This window comes from Bombina bombina, chromosome 4 (assembly GCF_027579735.1).
Source record: "Bombina bombina isolate aBomBom1 chromosome 4, aBomBom1.pri, whole genome shotgun sequence".
NCBI classification, from domain to species: domain Eukaryota; kingdom Metazoa; phylum Chordata; class Amphibia; order Anura; family Bombinatoridae; genus Bombina; species Bombina bombina.
The window spans coordinates 801,537,477-801,549,947 of NC_069502.1; the positions used below are offsets into that span (position 1 = coordinate 801,537,477).

The following is a 12,471-nucleotide window of genomic DNA, read 5'->3' on the forward strand; positions in this document are numbered from 1 at the left end:
AATATTTTAAAGCAAAGATATTCTTTGTTGCTGTAGCTTAATTGAAGCTGGTGATTTAAAAAGGTATTTTGTATTTTAAGTTTATGTTAAATAGACCAGTGTATTCCATATATTAAATATATTGTTGCTAAGTAACTTTATTATTAGGAAAGGTTTTGTATTCCATATTTATAAATTCAGTTTTATTTATTGTAAAATCTCTTAAGAACTGCACATAAATTGGCTATTGTGTTGATAATATACACATTTCCTGGAAATTCCATTAGACTTATTGAATTTGAGCTAAGATTCATATTATAACATTGGGATATTTTTAGTAAATCGAGTGTTGTTAAATCATTAATCCATATTTTGGCATTGGATTAATGTTATAAACTGTTCTAGTATAATTCATGTGTGATATTTAATAAGTGATTCATTTAAAGTTAAGGATAATTTATAGAAATATTGTGTCCATAATACGGAGGAACCAGATGATTCATTAAATATTTTTATGGCTTGCTTTTTATAGAATATTGTAACAGCTAGACATATATAATTGGTCATAATCAATACTCTAATTTTATATAAATATTTTCAATGGGTATATAAAGTTTAACTGGTCAGAAGTAAGGAATAATTTAATTTGAGACATATCAACATTTTATTGGAGGTTACTGCTGAGATAGTCATAAATAATATTGTAACCTGTAGAGATATAATAACATTTTATTGGAGTACACCGCTGAGATAATATTTATGGTGATATTCTAATAGATGTATTAACATATTGCTAGGGAAGGTGACAAAATAAATAATTAAAGTATATTACAAAGTAGTTTTACTACACATAATTCAATATTTTATATTACAATCTCAAAGTATTTAATGTACATTTAACCATTTAGCTGCCCATTTCACACTCCGGTGCTTAGCTGTTTCAGAGCTTTTAGACGCTGCTCACATTTACTACTGGAAGTCATTGTTTCACTGAGAAACCCACACAAACTAAACTTTGTTTTTTTTTCAGTAAACCCAGAAGATTAAAACGATACCATTATTTTATTTACATATCATAATGTGAGAAATGCACAACAAAAGGTGTGAAATAACTTTTTATTATAACCTTAATCTTTTTATTATAACCTTAATAAACAAGTGTTTTTTTTCTTAGATCTGTAGTCAAAAATGTTGTGGCTCTATAACTCTATTAAGTATCCTTTCTAAAATAAGCAGAAATGCAGAATAATTCAGTATTTATCTACAGCAATTAGCGAATGAAAATTAACACTTTTTTATTTTTTGTTATATTTCAGTTATACAGTTGGGAGGGGGTGAGCTATCCTAATCCAGACAAGGCCTTCTGGAGGCCTTATATATTTTGGTTAGGTGTCTACTCCCTGTACACTTATACACCATGTTACAGCACTATCACCTCAGTGATCATCTGACTACAAAGCCTTTGGTATTTTTATATAGCTGATGAAACTCTACTCATATAAACATATTTTATGCCATGTGATCACTTGGCTTTTCAAACCTATATAGGGAAACTTAATTCCCCCAGGGTCACCTTATAACCACTTGAGATACAGAAGGGCCTCAAACAGCTCTAAATTAAGGTTCCCTAGAATCTGACACAGTCATCATAAGCCCTCTGCACATAAGAGGTTATGTTCGGATTTCACCAATATGAATTTTCTGATGAGTAACAAGACTTCCTTTCCGGGCAAAAGATTTCTCACATTCAGAACATGAAAATGTTTTCTCTCTTGTATGAATTTTCTTATGAATATCAAGCCCTCCTTTCTGTGTAAAACATTTCCCACATTCAGAATATGAAAATGCTTTCTCCCCTGTATTAATTTTCTGATGCCTAATAAGATGTGATTTCACAGTAAACCGTTTCTCACATTCAGAACATGAAAATTTTTCTCCTGTATGAATTTTCTTATGAATATCAAGCCCTCCTTTCTGTCTAAAACATCTCCCACATTCAGAACATGAAAATGCCTTCTCTCCTGTATGAATTGTCTGATGATTAATAAGATGTGATTTCTTAGTAAAACATTTCCCACATTCAGAACATGAAATTGCTTTCTCTCCTGTATGCATTCTCTGGTGCTTAATAAGATATGATTTATCAGTATAACATTTTCCACATTCAGAACATGAAAATCTTTTCTCTCCTGTATGAATTGTCTGATGACCAATAAGAAGTGATTTCTTAGTAAAACATTTCCCACATTAAGAACAGGAAAATGCTTTCTCTCCTGTATGAGTTTTCATATGAGAATTAAGAGCTGATTTCTTAGTAAAACATTTCCCACATTCAGAACATGAAAATGATTTCTCTCCTGTATGAATTTTCATATGAGAATTAAGAGCTGATTTAAAGGTAAAACATTTCCCACATTCAGAACATGAAAATGCTTTCTCTCCTGTATGAATTTTCATATGAGAATTAAGAGCTGATTTAATGGTAAAGCATTTTCCACATTTTGAACATGAAAATGCTTTCTCACCTGTATGAATTTTCATATGAGAATTAAGAGCTGATTTAAAGGTAAAACATTTCCCACATTCAGAACATGAAAATGATTTCTCCCCTGTATGAATTTTCTGATGCCTAATAAGATGTGATTTCACAGTAAACCGTTTCTCACATTCAAAACAAGAAAATGTTTCTCCTGTATGAATTCTCTTATGAATATCAAGCCCTCCTTTCTGCCTAAAACATTTCCCACATTCAGAACATGAAAATGCTTTCTCTCCTGTATGAATTGTCTGATGATTAATAAGATGTGATTTCTTAGTAAAACATTTCCCACATTCAGAACATGAAATTGCTTTCTCTCCTGTATGCATTCTCTGGTGCTTAATAAGATATGATTTCTCAGTATAACATTTCCCACATTCAGAACATGAAAATGAAAATATTTTCTCTCCTGTATGAATTGTCTGATGACTAATAAGAATTGATTTCTGAGTAAAACATTTCCCACATTCAGAACATGAAAATGCTTTCTCCCCTGTATGAATTTTCTGATGTATAATAAGAGTTGATTTCATGGTAAAACATTTCCCACATTCAGAACATGAAAAAGCTTTTTCTCCTGTATGAGTTTTCTGATGCCTAATAAGATTTGATTTCACAGTAAACCGTTTCTCACATTCAGAACAAGAAAATGTTTCTCCTGTATGAATTTTCTTATGAATATCAAGCCCTCCTTTCTGCCTAAAACATTTCCCACATTCAGAACATGAAAATGCTTTCTCTCCTGTATGAATTTTCATATGAGAATTAAGATTTGATTTAAAGGTAAAACATTTCCCACATTCAGAACATGAAAATGCTTTCTCTCCTGTATGAATTTTCCTATGAGAATTGAGAGCTGATTTAATGGTAAAACATTTCCCACATTCAGAACATGAAAATGCTTTCTCACCTGTATGAATTTTCATATGAGAATTAAGAGCTGATTTAAAGGTAAAACATTTCCCACATTCAGAACATGAAAATGATTTCTCCCCTGTATGAATTTTCTGATGCCTAATAAGATGTGATTTCACAGTAAACCGTTTCTCACATTCAAAACAAGAAAATGTTTCTCCTGTATGAATTTTCTTATGAATATCAAGCCTTCCTTTCTGCCTAAAACATTTCCCACATTCAGAACATGAAAATGCTTTCTCTCCTGTATGAATTTTCATATGAGAATTAAGAGCTGATTTAATGGTAAAACATTTCCCACATTCAGAACATGAAAATGCTTTCTCACCTGTATGAATTTTCATATGAGAATTAAGATTTGATTTAAAGGTAAAACATTTCCCACATTCAGAACATGAAAATGCTTTCTCTCCTGTATGAATTTTCATATGAGAATTAAGAGCTGATTTAATGGTAAAACATTTCCCACATTCAGAACATGAAAATGCTTTCTCTCCTGTATGAATTTTCCTATGAGAATTAAGAGCTGATTTAATGGTAAAACATTTCCCACATTCAGAACATGAAAATGCTTTCTCACCTGTATGAATTTTCATATGAGAATTAAGAGCTGATTTAAAGGTAAAACATTTCCCACATTCAGAACATGAAAATGATTTCTCCCCTGTATGAATTTTCTGATGCCTAATAAGATGTGATTTCACAGTAAACCGTTTCTCACATTCAAAACAAGAAAATGTTTCTCCTGTATGAATTCTCTTATGAATATCAAGCCCTCCTTTCTGCCTAAAACATTTCCCACATTCAGAACATGAAAATGCTTTCTCTCCTGTATGAATTGTCTGATGATTAATAAGATGTGATTTCTTAGTAAAACATTTCCCACATTCAGAACATGAAATTGCTTTCTCTCCTGTATGCATTCTCTGGTGCCTAATAAGATATGATTTCTCAGTATAACATTTCCCACATTCAGAACATGAAAATGAAAATCTTTTCTCTCCTGTATGAATTGTCTGATGACTAATAAGAATTGATTTCTGAGTAAAACATTTCCCACATTCAGAACATGAAAATGCTTTCTCCCCTGTATGAATTTTCTGATGCATAATAAGAGTTGATTTCATGGTAAAACATTTCCCACATTCAGAACATGAAAAAGCTTTCTCTCCTGAATGAATTTTCTGATGCCTAATAAGATGTGATTTCACAGTAAACCGTTTCTCACATTCAGAACAAGAAAATGTTTCTCCTGTATGAATTTTCTTATGCATATCAAGCCCTCCTTTCTGCCTAAAACATTTCCCACATTCAGAACATGAAAATGCTTTCTCTCCTGTATGAATTGTCTGATGAGCAATAAGTAGTGATTTCTTAGTAAAACATGCCCCACATTCAGAACATGAAAATGCTTTCTCCCCTGTATGAATTTTCTGATGCTTAATAAGACTCAATTTCATGGTAAAACATTTCCCACATTCAGAACATGAAACAGTTTTGTCTCTTGTATGAATTTTCATATGATTATTAAGAGCTGATTTAAATGTAAAACATTTCCCACATTCAGAACATGAAAATGCTTTCTCCTCTGTATGAACGGTCTGATGGCTAATAAGATGTGATTTCTTAGTAAAATATTCAGAACTTAAAAATGCTTTCTCTCCTGCATGAGGTTTCTGATAGACAATAAGCTGTGATTTAAGAGTAAAACATTTCCCACAGTCAGAACATACATTTCCCATGTGGCTTCTTTGATTTTGAAGAATATTTAAAGAAGTATCAGCACTCTGACCATGACTCGGATTATAGCAGTTTGTAAATCCACCTGTTAATAAGAAATACAATGGGAGTTATATTATTTATTAATTATATGATTATTTTATCTTGAGAGCATTTTAACTTGTTACATAATTTATAGGAGAACAAACTCTGACAGGAATTATTATTATTGCTATTGTTATTTGCATTCCACATATCAAGGAAATTATCTACATCTACTGTATATACATCAACTAATTTGGGGGATGGAATGCCACACACATTTCTTTGAACATAAGGTCTTTTGAACCTTACATCAACATGACCACTATGACATTTTGTTAAGATATTTCACATATGAACACAACCTCATGCTGAGCACTTGCACAATTTGTAAAAACAGTATCACACATAGGCATTAAGAATAATATATTTGATTCTGAGAACCAAATACCCATATACACTGTTTATAGTTTAAAGAACCAGTAAATACAGTAGATTTGAATAATCAACTAAGGTATGACAAGACAATGCAATAGCACTTTAGTCTGAACTTCAAATTAGTAGATTTTTTCTTACAAATTTCAGTTATGTCTATTTCCACTCCTCCTGTATCATGTGACAGCTACCAGCCAAAAACAAATGCATATATGTATATTCTGGGCAGTCTAGCACATGCTCAGTAGGAGCTGGTGACTCAAACGTAAATATAAAAAGACTGTGCACCTTTGGTTAAAAGAGGTAAATTGAAAAGTTGTTTAAAATTGCCTGCTCTATCTGAATCATGAACGTTTAATTTTGACTTGAGAGTCCTTTTAAGAATTATTGATCAATGGTCAACAAGGAAAAACTCACCCCAGGGTGTTTATCACACAAAAGAGATGCTAGGACTGGAAGTATGTTTACAATTGAGACCTGGAAAGTTTAGCTAGCCAAACAAGACAATAAACGATGTAACATTTTCATATTAAATAACCACATACTGGGTAATATCAACAAGAGGCAGACATGTTGTCTCCTTAGAATTAAACAAAGACAGACTTTGATTAATGCTTCTCATGATAAATATGATTTATATGATAAATATGATTTATGATTTATGATATATATATATATATATATATATATATATATATATATATATATATGTTGATTGAAGTAGCTGTGTTAGTCCAGAGATTTAGATATCAAAATAACAAGAGTATTGCATTGAGCAATGATACTTTTTTATTGGACTAACTATACATTTATACGTTGACAAACTTTCTGAAGAGTTCCTTCCTTTATCAAGTCTAAAGCAATACTGACCAATTCAATGGAATTTACAGATTATATCTTAAAACACAGAATAGCTAAGAAGACAGAAAGTGCAGGGAGAGGAGGAGGTGTCATAAAAATCATGAGGGGGGCTTAGGTAACAGGCAGACAGTGTCCAGTGTAGGAGAACAGACAGGGGAATTATATAGCTTTACATAGAGCATATACTGACATAAAGTTATATATCAACATTGAATCAATATCTATAAAGATGTGAAATTGTATATACAGGGGGAATACAAAAGTTAAAAAAGACAAATGTGTGGACATAGGCTTACCTGTGTACCTATGTAAAAAGAATGTGGAATATACAATGCAATTGACTAAATGAAAGTACATTACAAAATGTTTTGATAATCCTGGCATACAGACAACCACCTGACCTAAAGCAGAAACTGGTACATAGGAAGCTACCCCTTGAGAAAAAGAACACTCAGAATGGAACCAAGTGCTGCTATAAAGCTCTCTGCAAACTGTGTCAACACGTTTGTGAAAGCAGCACAGCAAATCACAATAATAAATCTTATAACATTAAAGGGGCATATTCATGTATATCTGCAAATGTGGTATACATGATACATTGCACTGCATGTGAAATGGGATGCTATATTGGAGAAACAAGCCAAAAACTGCACCTTTGGATGAACTTACACAGACACTCAATCAAAAACCACTGTGAAACAAAATACTGCACCCCTTTTGGTCACCATTTCACCCAACCTGACCACTCCATCCAAAACCTCAAAATCAAAATTCTCAGAGGCAACTTCAAAAACACCATGGAAAGAAAAACCTTTGAAATGAAAATGATAATGCACTTCAACCTGTTTAATTCTGGACTAAATGTGGACTCTGGATTCTTAACACATTATCAAATTTTTTTGTAATGTACTTTCATTTAGTCAATTACATTGTATATTCCACCTTCTTTATACATAGGTACACAGGTAAGCCTATGTATATATATATATATATATATATATATATATATATATATATAAATAATACACACACACTGTCACAGACCAGTGGCATACACCAGCCTAGAGGGGTCTTTTGGGGACTTACAATACACTTGAAGGGGCATGGGATGGGGTGATTACAAAGAGGGAGCTCACTACTGAACTGTGGCGTTTTGCCAACCTCTTTTATGGACTACACCTAGGTACCATTACCACCCTGTTGCTCCGGTCCCCAGCCACAGATGTCTGGAGGGAGCATTGCTCTCTTAATGGGATTAGGCTCTTATCAGATTGTAATTGTGTATAAATACTATGAGTTTGTGTGAATAAACATTTCTTGTTTCACCTTAATACTGGGCTTGTCTGGTTATTAGGGTGGGCTACTTGCTAATATCACTTTCCAGCCTTGCTAATACCACTTTCCAGCACTACAGCTACAGGTTCCAGGGTTGAGAAGGTCTTTTTTTTGGAGGAGATACCCAGTCAGGGTAACCAGGGTCTGTCACATTTGGTTGGCAGTGGTGGAATGTTTCCTTCTACCTGGAACATTCAAACCACCACCAGAACCTCTTTGAATGGAGCAGCAATACTCTGGGCTTAAAAGGAGTACCCTGAAGGACTTGATGGAAGCTCATGGACAAGTAGCTAGCACAAATCAAAACAAATCAAAAGCAGCAATTATCACCGATCTGATGGAGAACAGCCGGGTCAGTGATCGTACCAGTGAGCCAGGCAGTAGCCGGGCAGTGATCATGCTAGCGAGCCATCAACCGGGGGGAATAAGATGTCCGAAGTCCAGTCAAAAATCCAGTGGCAGCTGGCACTGTATGGGACCACCTTCCACAGGAGATAATAACCCAGATCATTGAGGACACCACCCGTCTCAAGATGTTGGAGGTCCAGAAGGCTCTGGGGGGAGCTGTACCTGTGGATCTGGGGACTGCCTCACATCAGAAGAAATTGCCCCACATTGCCTTCTGTGCCTTCAAAGATGGCAAGGAAGAAATTGAACGATACCTGCATGTATTCGAGACCCAGTGTGAACTACAAGGCATTGATCAGGTGGACTGGGTTACCCTCTTGATCGGGAAGTTGTCAGGGAGGGCCTTGGATGTTTTTGAGGCTATCTCAATGGAAGACAAGTGCTGTTATGACCAAGTAAAGTATCACACTTTCACCAGGTATGCCATCACTCCGGAGGCTCACCGCCTTAATTTCCGGAGCCTGAGAAGGAGAGAGGGACAACCCTTTACCGAGTGGGCCCACCAGCTAACCCCTTCTCTAGATTACTGTTTCTCTGGTTACTGGGCCTCAAATTGAGAACGGAGGGAGGTGAAGCCTTAATCCCAAAGTGCAGAGAGGATTGGCATTGACTGGAATCAAGAAAAACATATAAATCTACAAGTATATAACCAGCTGCTTAATATTATTAGCAGACACATTTTGTAACACTTTAACGAAAATTACACAGTATAACAGATTTAACCTAGGACCTAGCTCAGGGGAGGGCAATTATCGGACCTCCAGCTGTTATGGACTACATCTCCCATGAGGCTTTGCCAGCAAAATGCCTGAAGGAGCATTACAGGAGATCTAGTCCATAACATCTAGAGGGCCGATAATAACCCAATGCCCACCCTTGACCTAGCATCGCGTCCACACAGGTCTCGTGTGCCACGCTCCATGTAGTCTAACCAGAGCCCTTACCATTGCTAAACTAGTCCTATTCCAGGTTGAGCCATTGCCACATAGGACAATCGGAACTCAGAGGAGTCCGTGGTGAGTGCATACCTCTCCCAAGACGCGGTATAAAGCCGCCAAGGGATTCTGCTATTTGGAAATCACAAGTAAGGTAATTAACTGTTAGCCCTCAATTTATGCAGTACTGTGGCATCAAAGCAAACTATTTGTTATCCCCACACTGCAAACACTTTACAATCTGAAGGGCGTGTTCTGCACAATGTTATAAAATATACGCCTAGATTACGAGTTTGGTGTTAGGGTAAAAAAGCAGCGTTGGCCGGTCCTAATGCTGCTTTTTACCGCCCACTGGTATTACGAGTTTCCCTAACGCCACAAAAATATCCGTCTCCGCTGAAATCATTTACGTCAACCCAGACCCAGTAGTTAACATCTACCGCGAAAAAAACATAAACGAATCATAAAAAAACATTACACAAACTACACTTACACTCATACAAACACTACACTATATTTATTTTTAAGATTTTATATTTTCATGTCAAAATAGAACGGATCAAAGTTACGAGATCTCGGGTGTTTGAAAAAAAACACACACAAATCCATTCTCCATTAACTTACATAGACAGACGAGAACAGACACTCATATAGCTACATCTAACTACAAATATTATCACATACATACACTAATCGATACATACAAACAATATACAGCACATTACATACACAAATAAGATTTTTATTAGGAAATAAACATGATTTAGCTACTTTTTCACACAAGACCATGACGTCACTCACTTTACGCTCAAAAGAAGTATTGGATTTTATTTCTACACACATTTTTATCCTCCATTGACTTCTATAGGGAAGACGTGCTTGTGCACGTGACAGCCAGATTTACCTAACGCACAGAAAAAGCGTAGACAAGAAAACTCGTAATACCAGCGTTAAAATTGTGAAACTAACTCATGCTTTCTTGTGTTTCCCTATGGAGTTATGGCTTTTACTTCTGTGAAATTCACTACAAAATCAAATTGTTTTATACATTTACATTACATCAACTACAAATCACCATCAACAATACAAAATATATTTAATAAATTACATCATATTTAAACGGACAGAAAAATAATTTGAACATTTCATTATTCACAAACAGTAGACAATTGGAAACACGTCTCATTTACCTCTGTTATAGCATTTCATTTATTCAACTCATATGCTTGCATGAACAGCATATCTACATAGGCTTAACACATGATCATTAATGGATGCACAAACATTACTTTTCTCATTCACTCATACATGTGCACTGATATTATGGCCAAAAAAACACATTACATTCTCTCTATGAATCATGAAACATAAAATAGGGATTTTACTGTCCCTTTAACATCACAATTCACTCAGAATATACCATTAGGAATTACGTACAATAAGAACATCATTAGAACAGATTACAGCTTTCACTTTTTGGGAAGGAACAACAATGATATACTGCTTTATATAAGTCAGCATATGTGGGAGAGAATCACAATATATACGTAGATGTACATAACACGCATCACGCAACCACAAAGCACACATTTATATTTTAATCAGCACACAATAACAATGTAGTAAAATACAACAGCAGAATGAAGATTTGATAACTAGACAGGCAGGTTTCTAATATGATGACGTCATTAGAAGCTTCAACCATACACATTACAGCTTTTGGACTGTACCGCCCCTTTCAGAAGTTTAGCACTCAATACTACAATACTACATATACGTAAACGACAGTTTGGAACATCATTATTATTGCGATTTTAATGGGACGCGTACAATATTGACATCTCGCCAATCACTTTTATATACAATATTATAGATGTCAGCCGGAAGATCTTCATTATTATTGCGATTTTAAAGGGACACGTACAATATTGACATCTCGCAAATCACTTATATATACAATACTACAGATATCAGCCAGAAGATCTTCATTATTATTGCGATTTTAATGGGACGCGCACAATATTGATATCTCACAAATCACTTATATATACAATATTATAGATGTCAGCCGGAAGATCTTCATTATTATTGCGATTTTAAAGGGACACGTAAAATATTGACATCTCGTCAATCACTTATATATACAATATTATAGATGTCAGCAGTTACTTTATCGTTTACAAACAATATTGCAGCAACATTGATCTATCAGATTCTATGCCATTATACACAAGTATGCACTTTCATTCATGTTAGCGTGGACGTGTGCTTTTTACTATAACATTGCGTTTAATAAGTATTTATTGCGCATATGAACAAACATTATGAAGATGCACTGTATATGTTACATTTTACACTTTCACATTGCGATTCATTGGGGGAAAACAAAATTTCAGCAAACACCTAAAAAACCGCCCACTTTGAAACCATTCGCGCCGCTCACATACAAACAAGTGTATACAATCAGCAATCATTATGAACACGCTACCATTGGACTAATTGCGCTATAAATCCCCCAAACAACATGGCCAAAGTGTCCCTTGTGATTGACATTGTATCAAATCGCTTTTGTGTTTTTGAATACATTGTTACTCCTTGTGTGTTTGCTCTGCTGTTTGGCTTTGTGCTGCTTAGCTTGGCAAATATGGATGATGCTCAGTTAGATTCTGCTGGTGCTGCTGCACAAGTAGCGTTCTATAGAATCAGGCAGGCTCAGCGGCTCCAAGAGAGACAAAGGGCTCGTTTGGTTCGAGGTCCTCGTGTTCATAGGGTGAGACCCACCTTGGACAACATGAGTGACTTTGAGGTTTATGACAAGTATAGGCTCAAACGCGAACAGCTGATTGGCCTTTACGATGTTCTTAGACCTCATATGGAGCCACGTAGACGTATGGCAACGGCAATCCCTGGTATGACCAAGATGCTCAGTTGTATACACGTCCTGGCCTCCGGGAGTTTTCAGTCTGGAGAGGGGTACATGCATGGGCTTGCTCAGGGTACTTTCTCTGTGGTTTTTGACAACTTTCTGGACGCCATGGTACGAGTCAGTAAGCGTTACATAGGATTCCCTCAGAATGATGATGATTGGAGGCGCCTGAAGAGGGAATTCTTTGCTATCGCTCGAATGCCCAATGTCTTGGAAGCAATAGATTGCACCCACATTGAGCTGCGTGCTCCACAACACTTAAATGGGTAGATAGAGAATGCTATTTAACCATTTAGTTTTTATTTTAGCAAATGTCTGGTTTATGCGAAATACGCATATGTAGCATGTCTTAGCTTAAATGGCCAGATAGAGAATGC

At 35.3% G+C, this 12,471-nt stretch overlaps 1 pseudogene; it reads right to left on the reverse strand.

The window, feature by feature from the left end:
• Positions 1–1,022: 1,022 nt before the first annotated feature.
• Positions 1,023–12,471, reverse strand: part of LOC128657038 (zinc finger protein 850-like) — a 429,091-nt pseudogene continuing 417,642 nt past the window's right edge.